Source organism: Lissotriton helveticus, chromosome 12, assembly GCF_964261635.1.
Source record: "Lissotriton helveticus chromosome 12, aLisHel1.1, whole genome shotgun sequence".
Classification (NCBI taxonomy): domain Eukaryota; kingdom Metazoa; phylum Chordata; class Amphibia; order Caudata; family Salamandridae; genus Lissotriton; species Lissotriton helveticus.
The window spans coordinates 59,633,093-59,655,136 of record NC_136073.1 but is presented as its reverse complement, the minus strand read 5'-3'; positions in this window follow the sequence as shown (position 1 = coordinate 59,655,136).

The following is a 22,044-nucleotide window of genomic DNA, read 5'->3' as shown; positions in this document are numbered from 1 at the left end:
TGTCTAGAGTGACTATTATTCACTCTTGTTATATATCCAAAAGTATGTTTTATTAATTAATCCTCGTTGTTTAGCTTGTGATCCAAGGTAATAATACCTTCTACGTTGCTCAGTATCTCAACACGGGACTGATAGTGAAGTCCCTGGTCTATTGTATATAGAAAGCGAGATCGCAAAATATCGATCTCCAAATGTATTTGGTAACGCGTATACTGTCAAAAGTTTCAGAGGCCTAACACAGTATGCGCTGTTATCTCCATTCATACAAATATATTAATATTCATACAAGTATATTATCTCGGCGTCTGCTTACCTGCCCGTCGGTACACCTAGCAGACATCTGTGCTGCATGGGGATGTGTAACTCCCTTGCCCTGACTAGAGTAGTGGTTTCTGCCTGGCTTTGGTGCAAGCCTTAGCCAACCAGAAATACCATTTCTAACACTTTATTTTAACATTTTTTTACAAATTAACAATCTTGCCAGAGTCATGACCCTCCAATTGTATGCAAGGTCGTGACTCCGTCCCTTGATCCTCCTCACATCCGGGTACCGTAACTTTATTTAAGGAGCTTGGGTGCCCCGTACTTTTTTTCCAGACGTGGAAGAAGTGCCGGCATGGAATTTGGAGTCTGCATCAGTTTGACGCCTTCCTTCCAGAGGAAATCAATGATGGGCACCACATGGACTTGTTTAAGAGGCTGACTCTTGAAGTCCTAAAGAAAACCATCTTCATCCCTTAGGACCATAGGGAGTTTGAAGCAACGTGCCGCGCTCTCCATAAGTTGGTGAAAACTTGCGATATCAACCGAAGGGGAATCCAAAGGTACGGAAGGAGGCTGCAACGGTGTCTGAATTTGATAATTATCCCAATCTGCCATGGTCCCATCATCATCGTCCAACTCACCGTAGATGGGGCCGCCGTCGATGAGACCACCGCCGCCGTAGCCGCCGCCGACGCAGCAGTCTTCGATGGAGCACCCGCCGACGAAGAGGCTCTCTTCATTGAAGACATCGACGTATACTTGGACATCGACGAGATCCATTTTTTAGATGACAACGAGGAGATAGGAATCGTATACAACACTGGTGTGAGCCTCACACACACCATCATCGACGGCTCCACCGTTGGCAACGACCTGTTGGAGGAAGTCGTCATCACTGTCGTCGAAGAGCCAGAAACTGCAGATCTCGTGGTCGGACAGATCTTAGATGATCCCGTCAACGATTTGGCACTTTTTTTTATGGAAACATGCACTGAAGGAGCCTTGGACGCCTGAGAGTCAGATCTCGGGGCGTAGGCTTAGCAGGAAGAGGTGAAAACACGGCAGGAGCCTCCTGGAGCTGAAGTTTCCTCTTTTTAAGGAAAGGACAGGGCAAGTCCTACACCCTGCTACGCTTCGAAGATGCTCTAGACAAACCAGACGCAAGGCCATCTGCATTAGAAAGAGGGCACTCCTTATCCTTCAGCCTCTGTAACCACAGAAGGAGACGCCCTTCTCTGTCCTTAAGAGTCTTGGTTGAAAAAGTCCTGCAAATTTTACACTTGCCTACCTCATGTTCAGGATAGAGGCAGTAAATACACTTCCTGTGAGGGTCCTCTGAGAAGAGCCGCAACTTCCCACAAGAAGCACATGGTCAAAAAAGTGATTTCTTACTTGAAGACATCCTGAAAAGCTGGGAAAACCAACAGGAAGAAGAAAAAAAACTGAGCAGAGCTCAGGGAGACTCCCTTCACACGACACGCAGTAGAAAATCTAAGGGCCTGAGCTTCTGGAGAGGAGGTTCTGGAGGGTGCTTGCGCCTGATTGGCTGTAGTTTGGACTATCATAATGACATGGATATGCTATTAAAGTGCCTTTTTCTTTTAATGTAGTTCTATGTGTTAATGCTAACTTTGGTACTTATGAGTATTTACGGTCTTATGATGTATGTAATTATGTTTTTATATACATATATGATTTGTTTTATTGCTATTATATTTACTGTGGGGCTCCCACTTAGACGACAGGGAATATTCCTCAATACTGGAAAATCCCCAGACTAAGTGGCGGCTGGGGTTTGCCTTCCTTAATGCCATAGCATTGAGCTGCACTGCTACAGCAAATGGGGTTATTATTATCTGGGGAAAAGACAGTGGTGCCGGAATTAGCCAGACCCACTAACTTTGACATTTTTCTTGGGGAAGATGCTCGCAATTGTTTAATCAGGAATTTGAAACCAAGTTACTATAAGAAAGTTAAATTTAAAGTCATTCAATCCTAATCTGTCTGGAAAAAAATCCGGCGGCGATCCGGTGTATCGAATATTAATGCTCATACCCCCCTGTTGTCAAATGGTCTTCTGCCTCCAAGTTTCCAAGACATGATAACCTTCAGCTGGGTTAACTCAGAAATCAATGTACTTGGTGATCTCTTTTCAGAGGGACAAATCTTGTATTTTTCTGACCTTCAAGATAAATTTGTGATACACACCAGGCAATTTTTCAAGTTTTTACAAATCAGGAGTTACCTGGCTAAGCATCTAACATTAGTAGTGGACAAGTTTGTGAAAATTCCTTTGGTTGGGATTATAGAGAAAAGATCCCGTAATGGGTTAATATATCGGACACTAATTTCTGGCCTGCCAGACGACCTAACCATCCAAAATGACCGGGGGACAGGAAATTGGGACAAGTCGGTACTGATCTAGCAGCCTCACTAGAGCGGGCCAATCAGACTTTAATAAGTGGCAGCTTAGGGCCCAACATTATAGGTCAGCTTTTGATTTGTAATATACTGCTGGGAAAATCTCGAGATGGTCTAGCAGCCTTGGGAACTCGTATAGCAGATGTCGTACCTTGGCTGCTGACACAATTCATATGTTCTTCTCTTGCTCTAAATTGGTCAATTATTTACAAAATATCAAATAATTTCTTGTTCAGATCACTTGTAAAACATTTATGTTAACACAGACCTTAGTGATCCTGGGGTTGATCAGTTGCAAATTGTGGGAACCCAGAATTAAGCTGATGTTGGTTTCCTGTTTATTGTTATGCCTATTATTAGGGCGGCTATCACTTCTCAATGGATTAATCCGGACTCCCCCACATTTATAAATTGGAGGGCTCGGTTGTTGGCTATATACAGTAGGGAATCAGAGGTGGATACATTAAAAGGACGTAGTATACATGAGACTGGTCTGAAAATTTGGGCCCCAATCACTAATTGTATTGGTTGAATCCTCCTACTCTCTTTCTGATATACCTGTTTTTATTCTGTATTTTTTTTCTTCCGTTTCATTTTCTACTTCTCTATTTTTTGTAAAGTTAGCTTCAATCTGTTATGCCATAACTTGTGTATGTAAGATGCTTTGAAAATAAAGCTTTTTAATAAAAAAAAAGAAACTACGAGCCCCAAGTATCCAGGCATTGTGGTCATCTTGGGTGGGGCTAGAATATAAAGGCCCGCCGACTCATTGCACACACCCACTATTTTAGAGTTCAGCTTCAGCTCAGATCCTGGTATATGACCAGCGTACATCAGAGAGGCTTCTCGAGGAGTTAGTTGAGAGAAGTGGAACTCGACTGAGTCTCATTTTTGAGCAACAATTGGAAGACACTGCATTGCAGGTAGTCAAAGTGAGATATTTTGTAAGAACAGACGTGTCTATTGGGTAAGAATCTAGTAGGACACACCTTATTATTGGCTGCGGCCTAGCAATACCGGATGGTCATCTTTACCCACTGTAAGTGTGATTCTTAAACAATGAGCCTTACTTAAAGATACAGCACTGCACATCCTGGTATCACTCAGAACATTAGAGTATATAAAGATCTTCGTGCAGATCCTGAAAGACCAAGTTGACACATCTAACTAAATCAAGATGTTGGCTTTGCTTATGGTTAAACAATAAGCCCTCAAGTACCATGTCTCATGGTTATTATACGCCTATGAACTAGCAATATTGAATACTAGGAAAATGTTCAACTGTCAGCCATATTGACTATTAGGAATATCATGATGAATTGTATAATATTTGAGATATGAATATTTATTGTGTCCTTAAGGCATAACATTTATGGACATCAAATGGTGGCAGATCATGATGTCACAAAGTAGGAGTGTGAGTATGGCAGCAGAACATTTTCACTAGAGAACCTTTTTGACATCTTCAGCAATTTTTAATAAACGTTTCTACTTTTTATACAAAATACATATCATTCAATATGTTCTGTACTCTACATGATATTGTTTGATTATTCTATTCAGTAATGTTTTGTGCTCATAATTTGTTTGTATATTCACTTAAGACATTTTCTTTAGACATTTATTATACTATTCCCTGCTCTTGGCAAGTTATCCTCTTGAAAGGAAGCCTTTTCTTCTAAGCTATTGGTTCCCACAGCCTGTCTGTGCATGTGGTACTTCTCTATTCAGAGATATTGCAATTTTAGGGAACTCGGTTTCGAGTACTTCTCTTTGATAACCACTTAATATTCCTTACAACTTTCCCATCCCTTTACGTCTGACCAAGGTGGTGGAAACTTTTCCCTTTTCTTTCATATTCTATTTCCATTCTGATCATTTCACTATGGCGAATCTACAATTCTTTTGATTCTACGATGAAGAGTATGCTTCCCTAGTCGGTAACTCATTAAGCTGTGGACACCAGACTCAAGACACAGAAGAAAAGCATGAGTTAGCAGCCCTTAGGAAGAAAAAAACGATTGAAATTACATGGCAATTTCATGCTAGAATATTTATGTGCAGGGGTAATCACACTGGGCCTAAGAATCAAAAATATCCTTGGTCTCTTTGTGCAAGTAAAAATCTTTTTAGAACTTTGGCCCATGATTGCCAATCGCTGCTCAAGGGACTTGATGTTAATTGTTGAGACGGCAAAGGAACTAGTAAAACTAATGGCAGAATTAATACAATTAGAAACTAAGATCAAAAGTACACTAGCCATTGAAGAAGCAAAAATGAAATTGGAAGAAGTAGATGGGGAAATGGTTTCATAAATAGACTATCTGAGAACATGGGAAAATCGATAAATGAAAAAAGATATGCAATTTGCCACAGAAGAAAACACATCCCTATCTAGCTAAAAACTATTATAGCCAGAGACAAAACCAAGCCACAGACCAATATTCTTCTAGGCAATTTAACCGTAAGATCACCACATTTTGCGACACCTCTGATTCTGAGAATGTGGGCAGCTCGAACCAGTTTGATGAGATAAGCAATAAATCTGCACCAACAGGAAACTTCTATTTTAGCCTAATTTAGCCAGGCGTAACAACCACAGGAGTCACCGATCACAGTACCAACCTCAATATCAGGGCAACCAGCAACTAGATCACAATCAATATCTAGTCACGAGGAATGCCCAATACTAGAGGGAATTAATCAGATTCCGATCTTCAATCTTCCTACATCATTTCTGGATCCTTCCTCGTATTCTTTACTTTCCAAAGGCCTTTCATTTGTGCCACATACTAGTATTAACTAGCCATCTCAGACATTACCAACAGATCAGGCCTAGCTCCTGCATCCACCTTCACACCCACTTTAGATCAGGTAGGACCTGAGGTAGCATTTTTTAACAGGTCTATAAAAAAACTCCTAGCATCAACTAGGTCGATTCATAAACCCCATACAATCTTAATTGCCACACATTTGCTGCCCTTTTAGAGCTCAAAAAGACCTCCATCAAAATTATGAACTGTGATAGAGGTGGCGGCATCGTGGTACTTGATACCAATAAATACATATCCAAAATGATAGACCTGTTTCAAGACACCACTTACTATGTGCCGGTGGATGCCGACCCAACGACAAGAGTGAAGATCAATATAGAACACTTCAAAGCCAGAGTGCTACGGAATGAACACATTTGTGAAAAGGAATATACCTTTCTGAACACCAGACAGCCTAAGATGGCTACTATACATGGTGTGCCAAAAATTCATAAGAAAAGAGAGGACCCTCCATATTGCCCGATAGTGAAAATGTTAGGGTCAATCAGGGAACTTATCAAAATATATTGACTATCTTAAGACCCTATGCATCCAACACTCAATCTCATGTTCAAGACACCAGACACGATAATAATATTGTCAAGGGACTCCAGTTCAATCCTGTCTCTGATTTAATGGTTACTACAGATATCTAGCCTTATACATCAATATCCCCCTACAAGGAGCCTTAATGCTGTCCTGTGGTTCATCAACACATTTCACATAGATTGGTCTGTCACCTTTATTCTTGAATGTCTTAAAATCGTTTTGGAAGAAACACACAAAATTCAATGGCAAATGAGGTCAGCATGGGAGCATCTTGTGCTCCTACTATAGCCAATATTTTTACAGCTAAATTTGAGACGACATTAATTTATAATGAAGTTGCTCCGTTTTCAGAATCAGTCACCAGATGGTCCCGCTACATTGAAATTTTTTTCATATAGACAAGTCTTCCCGATCTACTTTTGGAATTCATAGCTTGGCTGAATCTATGTGATGAAAACGTGCATTTTACATTCAGCTCCACTAATGAACAGGTCAAACTTCTTGACATAATCATTAAACATATAGCTGGCGAACTTGAGGTAGATTTACTTGTAAAACCAACAGCCCGCAATACTTTTCTACATTTTGATAGCTTCCATCTTTCCATACAGAAAAAAAGCATACCATTTGGACAATTCTTACGGTTACGCCGAAACTGCACCAATCTGTCAGATTATAATGTAAGAGCCATGGATATGAAACATTTATTTCTAGAGGATATCCTAAGAAACTAGTTAGAGACTCGTTCAAAAGGGCACACTTATTATGGTCACCTACTCAAAGGTACTACATCTAAAAAGACATCCAATCTAGTATTTGTAACTCAACACTCGGGCCCTCATTTATGAAAAGTGACGCATCCTTGCGCAGGCGCAGGGATGCGCCACAATTCCTTACGACGCGCTGAGTCAGAATTTTGCGACGCGGATGCGTCACATTAATGCAATTGCGCATCATGTCGCAAGTGATGCCGTAAGCCGGAAAAAAGAGACGCAGACGCTGCCGTCCTGACGTACCGGAAAGTCACGCAAGTGCGGGAAAAGTGCCGTAAGTCGCAATCGCGGAACTGACGTAAGTGTACGCATCGCTGCGCCACTTTCACGTTGCGTCACAATCCGGAAAACGCCAAAAATACACGCATCCATCTCCTAATTCTCCCGCAAATGGAAAAAATTGCTACCATGGAGCCTGAAGGACACAGCAGCAGTCAAGGGAACCTTCCACGTGGCAGCCAGGATGCCCAGCCACATGGCAGCCAGGATGCCCAGCCTGAAACACAGGGAGAAACCCATGTAAAGAGGAAGAGGAAAATTAATTTCAGTGCTGAGGAGAACAACATACTCATAAATGAGGTCACAGACCACCAGCACCAGCTCTTTGCAAGTTCCAAGTTGCCACTATCAAAAAAAGAGGCCATTTGGCAGTCCATATTGACAAAGGTCAACTGTGTGGCTCAATCTAAGAGGACAGTCATTGACCTCAAGAAACGCTGGAACGACAAAGCGCCGGACAAAAGAGAAAATGGCAAAAAAACGCAAAGAAGCAGCGGGGACAGGAGGAGGCAGCCCATCACAACAGGAAGAGCTGGATGACCTTAAAGAGCGGGTTGCGGCGGTCATCCCAGACGAGTTGGTGGTTGGAATTCCAGGACAGGACAGTGCAGAGCATGAGGAACCGCAAGACACACAGGGTAAGTCCCTACAAGGGGAAATGTGCAAAGAAGGTAATGTTGTGCAGTGCATAAACTAAGGTAGCCGGCTCAATTACTGACGTGTAGTGGAAAGAGTAGTCATGCAATGTCATGAACTGTGAAGGGTCTTCAAAAAGTATTGTACCAGGGACATGCACATGTCACATTTGGTAAACACCTACCCCTGTCAGAGTAATAACATATTTTCAAAGTGATGTCCCAGCCCACTGCTGCACCTGACAAGTGCCACACGCAGGTGCAAATATACGACTACCCTCATGAAATACCAATCACACAACATCCTGCAACAGACCGAGTTTAACACTTGTATAACCTGGACTGCTACCACTGTGCTGGCAGGATGTTATTTTGATCATGTAGTGGTGGCACAATGTGCCACACCCACAATAATAGGCCACAGACAGCCATGTAACATAGTACAACATATCATGTCATTGCACCATTCCCACATTAAAGTGTGAGAAAGCGCAATTCCAGGGCTGTTGCTGGGGGTGTACCCAGAAACATCCATGTCCAATTGACAATGTCCAATAGCAAAGTCAAACTGTAACTATTACGCTGCGCCACAAAGATATGCATCCACAGGGTCTGTGTAAGGCATGCACAACCTCAAGAAATACGAACTGTTCCCTCTCGGATATACCCAACATATAGCTTTTGCATTCAAGTGGACACATAAAAGCGGAAAAATCTTGAGATGACTGCATCATGCAGGAATGTGTCCCTTCCATACACACAAACACTGATCCCCTGCACCGCTGGACCCCCTGCAACATGGTGCAAGTTTGCCTGGGTCGGCGCATGCCAAGCATTGTGCACCTGTGTCGTTGTGAAGGACAGGTGACACCAATAAAGAGACCCTACTCATAGTCACCCCATGCAGGCCCAAAATCTGTCATTGTACTACTTTGTGCATGATGGTTTCAGCCACATCATCTGCATATGTAAGGGAAAGTACTCAGGAATGTTACTCAGCATGCGAAGCCCTGTGCCACATTACACAAGCATCATGTATAACGTATGCATGGTGGGTCTGCACATCCAAATAAAAATATCAGTAGTGGTGATGTGCAATCCATCCAAATTTTGGAAATACATTAGCATCTGGCAATTGTGTCAGTACCTCACACCTGCATCATGGTAGGTATAGGGGTGAGGCAGTGCCACCGGGAGAGGCCTGCACCAAGGTTTGATGTACTTGAATGATGCTCCTCACATGAATGCATGACTTAAGCACTGACCAGCTACGTCTGGATGAATGACGTATATAACATGAATAACAACATGTAGTGACATACAGTGAATACAGCACATCTATGTTGTCACGACCATGGGAATAACATAAGTGTACCAATGGTGTTCTTGCAGTGAAAGAACATCCAACATCAATAGTTTGCAGGAATGTGCACCATCTCACCGAAGGCCTCCATTCATGGTCTGTACCTATGCATGCACTGCAGCACACCTATATTGAAAGGTGCGCAGTCCAGCTGATAAACATCCATCAAATATGCACCATAGTTAATTATACAAATGGATCATCAGCGAGTCTGCAGCACTGTATGTGTAGCTTAAGTGCCAAGAATGTATAATCACATTAGCAAGCTTTTGCATACAGATGAGAGCAAATGCTCAGGAGTGATAGCAACTTCTATGTCAATGGCATTGCATGTCCCAACAAAACTATGGCAATGACATGCAAAGTAGGTGTTACGTATCCAAATAATGCTAACAAGTTGACTAACTGCACCTTGCAAGATTAGCAAGGCTGTCACAGACATGAGAGAAAAAAGCAAACTCATGCAAATGCACAATAGCTCCCGGAATGAAAAGCCACAACATACATGTCCCTAAGGAAGGTGACATCGTGCCACAACATATATGCATGGGAGTGGTACTGGACAGTGCTGCAAACAAGGTTACAGGGTTGCCCTGTGACAAAGATACACTCGACAAATGTGCAACAACAACAATATTGTGTGCATTCCTATGGCACAACCATGAAAATTGTTGCTGCAAGAAGACAGTGAGGCAACACTTCTCACCATGTCCCTCCTTGCAATAGCATGGATGTACAGTACCCACTGGACATTGCTCCATGATTCAAGCAATGACAGATCCTTTAGAAATCATAATGTCAGTGTATGCACAACCATGCCGCAACTCCACCAATGCATAGTGGCAGACGATGCCAATGGCACTGCCCACATACATGGCTGCCATGAGGTAGGGGGAAAGTAGGGATGCAAGTACATTCATGAGGGGTGCAGAAATGATGGTGTCATTCGAGATCCTAACAGTGCTATTTGTGTGCTGTAGTGACACAAGTATTTAAGCATTGATGGACTGTCTTTGCACAAGGAGTGGATGAGATGTCATGCACTGCCCTTGTTCCAGCTGCAAGAGGGTGCAAGGATGGCGGTGGTGATTGCTGGTCAAGTCACATATGTCATGCATTCAATGATGGTAGTGCCAGGAGAGTATGAAGTCAGACCTGAATCAGAAGTACATGCAGCCGTACTATGGAGCCGTACTACAGGTACTTAAAAGTGTCCTGTTCAGTGGTATGTTGAGGTCCCTTGATGCTTGTGTCTGATGTCAGTGAAGTTACCCTTGAGGTGTTGTTGGTCAGGTAACTTAACCTGCTGAGGTGGAACTGGAGGTCATTGAGAGTGATGCTGTCTGTGGATGTCACACACTGGGGTTCAATGAGGTCAACAATGGTGTTGGAGAATGGAGCACATGGCCTGTGTGTCCTGCACATGAGTGTGCTGTTGAGTATGCCCATGGGCCTGGTCACGATAATGTAGTTGTCGTAGTACATGGTCAACCATGGCACATTAGAGTGCCTGCTCATTCTGAGTGTACCAGTGTATGGGTTAACAATGCCTCTTCCATGATTGTCGTGCTGCCACATGCAGGTGACACACAAGTTGTCAGTGACAGTGATGGTGATGTCTGTAGCAGAGTTACGTCTTGGCAGGTGAGGTGGTATACAGGGTTGAATGTGAGGAGGTTGCTGACATTGTATAGTTGCAGTGTCCAAGAGCAATAAACCTTGGTACACAGTGTGGACCTGAGCCAGTCAAATGCAAACAGCGTACACCATGGTTGCCATAGTCATTAGTGATGACCATTACAATGTATGCTGCACAATGTCAACAATGCAATGCATGTGTTCCAAAATATCATCTCAAAATACTTCATTGTGGCCACAATCATGTTGTGATGTAAGTACTACATGTGGTAATGTGTGTCAGTATGAAAAAAAAACAATTTGGGACAAATCCAAAAAATATCACAAATGTGCATTTATGTGTCAAATAATATTTGGTTGTGTCATGGGGTGACATATGTCTGAACTATTATTTGTATATATGTACATCATGAGAAATAGGGGGTGAAATGTTGAGAATATGAACAAATGCTGTGCATATTTCTTCAGGCTATGAAAAATGGTGTGTGCATTACTCACTAATCTGACTCAATTGTGTGTGTCGTGGTTGTTCATGAAGGAATTTAATGCTTCAGGTCTGGGTGTGTGGTGACAAGGATAGATTGTCCATGTACTCACTGAACTTTGAATAGTGTAATTAAAGTCTCTGCTGTGCAACACCTACTCTACAGTTGCAACATGCCTAGTATTAACAATGAATCCAATGGAATGTGATGACATGGCATGTTTTGGTAATATGTATGTGCCTTTTGGCACAGGAGTGTTACACCTGCTCTGCATGGGGGCACAGTGACAAACATTGGCAATTGAGGGGGGGGGGACAGCTGTGAGTCAACAAATGCAGGAAATAACAATCAATGTCTTATGGATGCAGGGATGTGTGTGTGAGTGTGTGCTGCAAAACATAGTGGCCGATTCACAGAATGAACTTAAGACTCAATCCAAAACTTACTACTATATTGGTATTCACAGAATGCACTTACTAATTTTAGTATTCACATAATGAACTTACTACTTTTGCTATTCACAGAAGTTAGGATTTTGTCTTAAGTTTCTCTGAAGACAGACTTAAGACTGACTAAAGGCAAAATCCTAACTTCTGTGAATACCAAAAGTACTAAGTTCATTCTGTGAATGCCAAAAGTAGTAAGTGCATTCTGTCAACACCAAAATAGTATTAAGTTTAGGATTGAGTCTTAAGTCTGTTTTGTGAATCAGGCACACATTGAGGGAAGTCTGACCTCAAAGCTGTGTCCCATTTCTCTGGAGCCTATGCAACCCTGCCTTTGTGTCACGTAAAAGGAATTAGCCAGCCAGGCTCACTACTCTGAGTCAATCACAACGCTGTGAAGTGCTGGTGTGACTGGTAATAGGAAATGGGATAAGTCATGCCGCCACATGCTGGAGTGACGGCCATGTTTGCCATGGAGGCTGAAATGCAGCCTGCATACCAAACATGGAAGTGGGTATTACTGCTCTGGTCATCATGGGTGGCACCTGAGTCATCTTGCCAATATGCACATGCCCCACCTCATATTAGATCTCCCCTACCCACCCTCCCATGCCATGATGACACATAGCATGATCACATCAGTCACTCATCCCTTGTGTCTCAATTATAAGTCAGTTCAGTGCTCTCATCAGAGCCCACACTCCACATATGGTCTATGAACTTCCACTAAGGCCCCCACCCCTGTCTTCATGTGTTCCGTCATCACTGAATATGGTACCTCACACTTAGCCTACTCAATGTCAGCCGCTGTGCAAGCGCACAGCAGACTCATGTACATGGTGTGCTGAAGGCACGCCAATGGCTAGTCTGAATGCGCACATCTGTGTCCCAAATGCAATCATTTCCAGCAGCAACTGATATACAGTCATTCACTGATGCAGCTCACCCAGCCTCCATGCACTCATACATGGAAAACATTGGAGAATGACAACAGGCCTTTGCAAACATGACCTGCAGACATTTCACATGCCTACACTGCTGACAAACCTCAACCACCACCCTGGCCCCAAACACAGCCAACGCCAGCGTTTCCGCAAGTGAAAGTCACACCTGGATACACAACTGCGCATACCAGACCTTCACCCTCTGCAAGCCTAACAAACAGCACTACAGGGACACGGCATGGTAGAGCACTGATCTCTAAGAAGCAAGAGGCACCAGCAGATACCTTGATAAGAACTGTATAAACACCAAGACACCTGAAATGTAAAACACATACATAGACGCAATGAGGGAGTACCACAAACAAATAGTCTAAGATAATGGAAAGTCCTGCAAACTCGTCAAGGTCCTGCATGAATAAAACAACCTATGCTGCAAAGCTACAGACATCACCCTGGCACTACAGTGTCCAACAAAGTTCACCATAAAGTAAAAAATGTCACTACAACAACTTTGCCGTACACAGGAGATGCCACAGGCAGCACCACGCAAACCTCTCCCAACACAACAGCCATACTACCATACCCACCGGGACACCAGTCATAGCTCAATGCACGCCCTCCAACATGAGATACAGCCACCTGTGGGATCACTACAGCCCTGTCCTCATCACATCAACAACAGCACCAAGATCACCCTATTCACAGCCACAGGTGACATCTGCACCCTCCGGGACCAAGAGCTGTGAGTGTGCTCCGACACAGACTAACACCACACAGATTTGCTACACTACATGAAGCAGGATTCCAAGGAACAACGCTTAACTGGGTCACTCATCCCAGCAAGAGGTCCAAGGATCCGACTGACAACCTTCGTCTTTATAATCACGTAATTCCAATGCTGAATGCAAGAGGGACCATCTATGTGTCTGACCCTTGTCAACATCAACAGGGCTGCCTCAGCCCCATTTGAAAACAAACACAGCCTCAACATTGTATACATTGCTGATGACCGACAGCTCATACTCTCTCACACCTAAGACTACACCAACCAAACACTTGAAATACATTGCGGAATGCATTACGTCGCAGTCTGCATGAACTACAGCTGCATGAAAAAAAAATCAGAGAATACAGAAGTCTGTGTCCTTGGAACAACTCATTCAGCATGTAAAAACACCTGTTGGATCTCCCACTCTGATGGGAAGGGGCTGCGGCTACCGCTCAAAGAGACAGGTTTTGATGAGTCTTCTGAATGGGAGTAGGTCCTGGGTCTGCCGTAGGTGGGCCGGGAGGGTGTGCAAGGTCTTGGCGGCGAGGTAGGACAAGGATCTGCTGCTGGAGGTTGGTCATAGGATGCGGTGGACAGTGGTGAGGGGGAGGCTGGTGGAGCGGACCTGGCGTGTGCGGGTATAGAAGCGAAGTCTGCTGTACAGGTAGGCTGGTCCGGCCTACTGGAGTGTATTGTGTGTCTGGGTCTGGAGCTTTAAGCTGATCCACTTGCTGATGGGGAACCAGTGTAGGTCTCACATTTGGGGGAAGATGTTGCTGCGGTGGGGGACGTTGACAATCAATGAGCCGTAAGTGTATTGGATGCGTTGCAGTACTTGTAGGTGTTTGTCTGGGAATCCTCAGTACAGTGCGTTGCGGTAGTCCAGTCTGCTGCTGCTCAGGGCCTGCGTCACACTAATTTTTGTCTGGGGTGGGGATCCACTTGTAGGTCCAGCATAGCATGTGGAGGCAGTTGTAGCATGAGGAGGAGATGGCGTCGACCTGCTCAGACATGGAGAGGGAGGAGTACTGGATGTATTGTAAGTTGCGTGCATGGTCAGTGGGTGTTGTTGCTGTTCCCAGTGTGGTTGCCCACCAGGAGTCGTCCCAGGCTCAGGGTGTGGGTCTGAGGATGAGGACCTGTGTCATGTCCAAGTACAGTTTCAGACTGCTGCTCCTCATCCAGTTGGTGAGGGACTTCATTCCCTCGTGGAGGTTTGTTGAGGGTGTGTGTGGGTCCCTGGTGATGGAGAGGATGAGCTGGGTGTTGTTGGTGTAGGAGATGATGTAGAGGCTGTGATGGTGGCCCACGTGTACGAGGGGGACATGTACATGTTGAACAGTGTTGTGCTGAGGGATGACCCCTGGGGTACGCCGCAGATGATGTTGATGGCGTCCCATTTGATGGATGGGTTTCGGACACTCTGGACGCTCTGGGTTCTGCCGGAGAGTAAGGACGTGGTCCAGTCTAGGGCCTTCAATTGGAATCATGATTCTCGGAGGTGTGTCTTCAGAGTGTGATGGCATACCGTGTCAATGGCGGTTGACCGGTCCAGGAGGAAGAGGGCTGCTGTCTTGGTGCTGGCTAGTTGGCGCATGATGTTGTCTGTGCCGGACATGTGGACTGTCTTGCTGCTGTATGTACGTATGAATCCGGACTGGGACGGGTCAAACATGTTGGGGTCTACCAGCTCGCGGCCCAATAGCATGTTCATCATTACCTAGATGACCTTCGTTGGGAACGTGAGCAGGGAGATGGGCCGTGAGTCCTCGAGGGCCTTGGGGTGTGCCTTGTGCGTCTTGAGGAGGGCATTGCTTGTGGCGTGCTTCCATATTTCATGGAATGTTGCTGCATTGAAGAAGATGTAGATGAACTTGTGTAGTTGTGGTATGATCGCTTCCTCTGCTTTGTACAATAAGTGGTGTGGTGATGGTACTGCTGGTGATCCAGAGTGTATGGAGTTCATGACCTTGTGTGTTGCGTCCTTGTCGACGTACCAGGATGTGCTGCGGTTGGCGCTGGTGGTCCTCGCTGGGGAGGTGGAGTCTGGCATGGTTGGGGTGGTTGTGGTGGTGAAGCTGTCGTCGATGTCACCAAACGTGCGCTGTGAGACGATGGACAGTGAGTCCCACACTTCTTGTGAGGGTGGGATGTTGACAACGTTTGCGCATGGGTTTCTCTGTTCAATAACGATGCAGAAGACCTCATTGCTGTCGTGTGCATTGTTATCCAGAAAGGTTTGGAAGGAGAAGCTCTTTCCCAATCTGTTGAGGTGGTGATATATACACGTGGCGTCCTTGTGGACTGTGTGGTTGTGCAGTGTGTGTCCATGGAGCCATGTTCACTCCATCTTCCGGCATGTGCGTTGGTAGGTCTGGAGGCAGTCGGTGAACAGGGTGGCTCTGTTGCAGGCGTGGCTGTTGGAGGGCAACGTGAGTGGGGCAAAGGTGTTGGTGCAGTCCTACATACACTGTCAGAGCTGGGTGTAGGTTGAGCAACATACCAGGAGCAATCTGTATTATCCAAATATAACGTAATTAGCATGAAGACACAGGAAATGGGCCACACACAAACAACACAGCCGTGATGGCTATGACAGGAGGGATGATGGGAGATGGTAAGAAATCCATGTCCCCGATCCTCAGTAATTGTGGCCTGATACCTGTTGCACACATATAGAGTGCAAAATGCCACTTGGACTTGCTACTGTGCTGGAATGTGTCCCCAATATACACCAACAAAACAGACATCAGGACATGCACTCAAGTTGAATGTTGCAAGTGTGCAAGCACTGTCTGGCCATGTGCCATGTTTTTGGACAAACATTTTGAATCCATCAAATGATTCATGCCATGTCATTTTAGGTAACATGAGTGATGATGTGTAGCTTTAACTTTGACATGTTGACACACATCAAAGTCAAAAAGGGTAGATGACTCAGAATTGTGCATCTGTATACCATATGTCAGACATGATCATAAATATACATCAATTTTTTATTTCAGAGCATGGTACACCTCCTCATGAGCAGGAACCTATGTTTGAATCCGATGATGACGGCGGGGAAAGTGTACCAAGTGTGGACACAGACGTCATCCAGGACCTGTTAGAATCAATACAAACTCCCTCTCCCCGCACCAGAAGGCAAACCAGCTCAGTGGGATCTCCGCTTGCCCAACATGGAAGCACTCCTACGCCACCTCCCACAACATCTCTGCCTCACCACTCGCCGAACACGCTGAATTGTTTTGAACAACGTGTTGTGGATGTACAGGGTCAGTTGGCACAGGAGGTGCGTAAAGGCATTGAGAGCATGGCAGGCACCCTAGAGGGAGTGCTCCGTTGCCTAACATCCAATAGTGGCAGTGCGAAAACTGGTAGCAGCAATGATGCACCACCACGTACTTTGTTTCACGCCATGAATGACATACCAGAAGTCATGCAGCAGAGGCACAGACAAATGCCTAACACAAGTGCCAGCCTTGAAGTGGCCAACAGGCTGAGGGAAATTTTTTTTATTTTTTTATTTTAGCGATTTGTATAGCGCCTGGTGACCCAAGGGCATCCCCGCGCTGTAAGGAGATTGTTTATCCTGCAAGGAGAGGGAGGGAGGAGGAACAGTTATTTCGGGAATAGGTGCGTTTTCAGTTTTTTGTGAAAGGTCAGGTAGCTGGCTTCCAGTCTGAGGGTGCGTGGGAGGGAATTCCATCTCACGGCCGCTTGCACCGAGAATCGTCGGTGAACCGGGTGGCTCTGTTGCAGGTGCAGCCACAAAAATTCAGGACACCCTTAAAGAAATGAATGTAAAACAGGATGCATACCTGACCAAATTGGCTAACTACCAACGGGATGTAACAGCTGTGCTTGAAAATCACCAAGTCATGCGCAGTGCATTCATGCGGTACCTGATGGGCATGGAACATGATGCAGGTACAATCCCATCAACATCTGCAGCCCCTGATGTGTCTATGCCTCCTGTGTCGACTGCACCACTGATTACATCATCAGCTGTGACAACAAACACATCTGATGAAGAAGATTCAGAAGAGTGTCCAGTCCTCCGCAGAACCATGCGTTAGCATCACATATTGTACCTGGACAATACATATACACTGTCTGGTGCACATAATACTGACATTGTACCCCAGTAATGATGAAAAACAAATTACTGCTAGCCAATGGATGTACAATAAATTATCTGTGGCCTCCCTCCATGAGGTGAACATATGATGTTGACACTCCCTTATCACACAATAAAAAACTACTCACTCATGCATGTCACAAATGTCATGATGATGTATGGACTGTGCATGTACAAACTCAACCCTACTGTATGTGTCCCTTGATCATTAGAGTCCTGTCATACCTTGCTAAGTTGTGTCACTTACATAAATTTGCAACCACAACATGCAATGTCCAACTGGCAACGTTCATAAAGTGACTAGTAACGTGTGTACTACAGCATTGCTAATGTGCAACATAACGAATGATGACATAAGTTAGAATGACTAACACTACAAGTTTGTACAAGGAGGAGGTGACTGGGAAAATCAGATCTGCTTGCACGCTACCATGAATGTGGGTCAGTCCAAGGTGTATGTATGTGATGATGAAATATCTGACATACCACATGTATGTATGAAAGGAAAACATCAGCACGTGGCTGGCATCAAAGGCACATCCTAAGGTAAGATGAGTAGCAGACAATTCTATTAACTTAGGCATGGGAATAGGGACATGCTTCACACCAGTGATTGAAACAACATCACTCAACACTCACATGGTGTCTCATGTATGAAGTCCTACAAAAACTTCAGTGCTGCTGCAAAGACTGTGGCCCTCATGCCTCAATGCCTTGTGGCACCGAAGCGTAACAATTTTCTAAAGTGTTTCAAGGCTGTCGTTGATGAGGCTCAGTGTGCCAGATGTATGTTGACACACTGACGGACAAAATTAGCTGCGGAATTAGCCATGGCAAGATGACTTACATGACATGTCAGAATTGAGATGTCCCAACACATATGTGAATCTGAGCGAATGGCAAAGCCTCGCCACACCACTGATCCTTGATCACGGTTACACCTTTCATTTGGAGAAGTGAGAACGTGACCGATTTCAAGCTTGGAGTCGGTTAGAAAATCCACTAAATTGCTATGTGAAAATGAGTCAGCTACCATACTTTCACAATAAGTACTTATGTACAGGCCTGTCACACAGATTATTGTGCTACTACACACAAGAAATGTCTTTCCCCAATTGAAATGCCCCAATACACTTGTGGTACAATCTGTACCACTAGTACAATGTAGATTGCCAATGAGGCCATTTCCCAGTGGCACCATGGTCTGTCTGTGCCTTGTTCACTGTATTGTGCCCTTGGTGTGTGTGTGTCTGCTGTTCCTGATAGGGCTAATGGGGCCTGTCTGTTGTGTATCCCCTGTATTTGCTCTGTTTTCACACTGACTTTTACTTGCCACTGCAGTTGCCTGTCCATCCAGCACCCACACACGTCCATGCTCCAGCTACAAGCTGCTCACCCTACACACGACCCCAGCTGAATGGTGGATTATGTATATAGGTACCATTGTTGTGCAGAGTTCAAGCACATCAGTGAACAAACACAACATGCGCAAGACCAGCTGATGTTAGCCTGGTTGTTAAAACCACCCCCACTACAAATGCAGCACTCCATGTATGCAACCTTGTGAGATAATACAACTGTCAGCTCAGGACACCGTGCAAATACCAAGCAACAGTCTCATGTTGACACTGCTGAAGCACCTTACCCCGTCTGCTGACAATTACAGCTATGAACAGCCTGCTGTATGCCAATGCACAGTGGTGCCTGAGCTGCATCCTCCTACACACATGTCCTGTGCACAGATATGGCATATAAATGTGTGAGGCCAACTACAGCCTCTGGCACTAGTTACGTTGCCTGGGTCACATCTGCAACTGGCATTGCATACGCAATCCACAACTTGTACAAGATCATGCAGCAATACGGACACAAACACCATGGAGGGATGCCTTGTCATCATCTTCAGGAACTGCCTCCAACAGACTAATGCCATTATGATCAAGTGATTGCACAGTCCTGAACATGTCCACTCCTGTATCAAAGTCAACTACAGGACAACTCCATGTTGTAACCTTGCATACAGACATCCTTGATGTGCCACCACATTTGCCAACTACAATGCAGATCACAGACCGCACAACAACCTACAATACGTGGACTATGTACAGCTCAGACACCAGTATGACTCATTGACAAACTCAGCCTATTCAACCTCACCGCACTCCTAGACAACATCCCTGACATCAGATATACCCAGGTTGTCATCAACACAACTCACAAGGTGGGACACACCTGGGCACACATTGTCATCCAAGGTAACTACATTTTCCTTGGCCATCCCTCACATCCTCCCTGATCCAAGCCCCAATGCATTCTCTCATCATTCTGAAAACACACCATACACATGTCAAGGGCACAGTCCCTGTGCAGACACTGGTGCAAGATCAACACAGAGCGCCTTGCCTCAGCACTGATACACACCCCTCCATCCACCATGTGCCACACTAACTCAGATCATTACGAATTACAGATGTTGTAATACATATGCACATACATGGCTGCACACTTCCTTGAAGCACAATGTTGGAAATGGGATCCCTGGCTGGCCAGGGCTTTCGCCAAAGTCAGTCAGAGACCACCACACCCAAGTCAGGGCAAGGGAGTTACACGCCAAGATAACCCCTACTCACCCTCTAGGTTACGTGGCGCGAGCAGCAAGGCTAAACTTGGAGGCGATGTAAGTTAAGTATTTGCGCACGCACCCCAGCAACAACACCCAAAGGCCCACCACAAAGGAAACTCCACACAAGGTTATATAAAAATAGCCTTTGTATTATAATAAATATACATCAGATAAAACACACATCTTGTTACACTGTGCCAACAGGCACGGGCAGAATTTACAAGGGATATTGTACAGGACAGGGCCACTTGGACCACTGTCAGGGGTATCAGCACTTTTAGAACTCGTAGAAAGTAAAATCAGTGTAGCACACAATATAAAAATAGAGCACACAACCAGTAATCACTGGTAACAGGACCTCACTAGCACCACCTGTACTAGGGAGAAAACAACCACCTAAGTATTACAATACCTGTAGGGGTGTAAGCACATAACACATGATGCAATGCATAACATTCATTCAGAGGTGTAAGGAGGAAAACACATGATGCATCACAATACATTCAGAGGTGTAGCAATAAACACAGTTGCGCAAAACTCAGATCAGTCACCACCTGTGACCGTCCCTGTGTCCCAATGTCAGGGCCTAAACATCGCAGTTGCCCACAAAGTGCTGGGCAACTGGTGCAGGGAAAGTTTAGAACAACGTTAGAGCCTCTCTGGCTCAAGAACCACCACTGTGGCACTGAGGGGCCTCACTGGGCTCCTGGACAAGAACTGGTGCCCTGAGCCTCTCTGTGGCTCTTCACAAGAATGGGCAATGAGCCTCTCTGGGCTCACAGCAAATGCAGGCTGGAGCCTCTCTCAGGCTCGTCGAGCAAAGAATGCCCCCGGAGCCCTCTCTGGGCTCGCAAAATCACTGTGGTGCCTCTCGCACCTACGGGGCGACGTCGGAGCGGCCCTCTGCCAACCGGGGCCGCTCGGAAAACAAAGATATGCCACCTTGAAGCCCTCGTGGCTTCACCCTAGCAATGGGCGCGAGATCGCGCTACCGAGGGGGGGGGGGGGGGCGGACACCGACAATGTGTCCCGGCGGCCCTCCCTTCTGCCTCACTCACCGGGTCTCTCGCGGCGGCTCTGCTCCTTCTCCCGGGGCTCTCCTCTCCACTCCGGGAGCCTCGGGGACCCGGCCGGCAGCTTCTCTCTTCCCGGCTCGGCTTCGGAGGCGGGACTTCCGGTCGGCCTTTCCTGGGCCGCGCTGTGATTGGCCGGGCCTCCTCACCACTTCCGGGTCGCCGCGGGCAGCGTGGCGGCTCGCTTCTTAGGCAGGCAGGCGGGCTCCCAGGATCCGAGGAGTGGGCTCCCTCGTGAATCCAATAAATCACGGGCAAAATAAAGCGGCAATAAGCGGGGTGGCACCCGCGCCGCCAAATCGCCACACGGGGCAGTCAGATGCCGGGTGGGCACCGGCTGTGCACACCCAGCGCTAGCAGCGCTAGAAACGAAGGGCAGGCGCTCTCAAGCGCCTACAGGACAAAACACAGCGCTCACAGCGCTATGGCCAAAATCAAGCGCTTTCAAGCGCTAGGCAGGCGATTTCAGCGCTCCCCAGCACTGAGGGGCAGAGAGCAGCGCTCTCAGGCTGCAGGCAAAGAATCCTCAGTGCTACCCAGCACTGGAGGACAGGACAAGGCTCCAGCAGGGGCTGGAGGCAGGCAGGGGGGCAAGGCTGGGCCAGAGCCAGCACACTGGGTCTCCAGGCAGGGAGACACCCCAAGTGGCGGTCCTCCTGGCCCAAGCAGCAGCAACAGCCCCCTCTGGCAGGATCCAAAAGCAGAACCTTTTCTAAGGGGACACAGCCCCTTCTTATACTAACAAATCCTTTGTTTCAAGGTGCAGGGTCGGGGGAAAACCAGTTGCAGCTTGCTTCGGAGCAGTCTTGATGGCCCAACCACCCATTT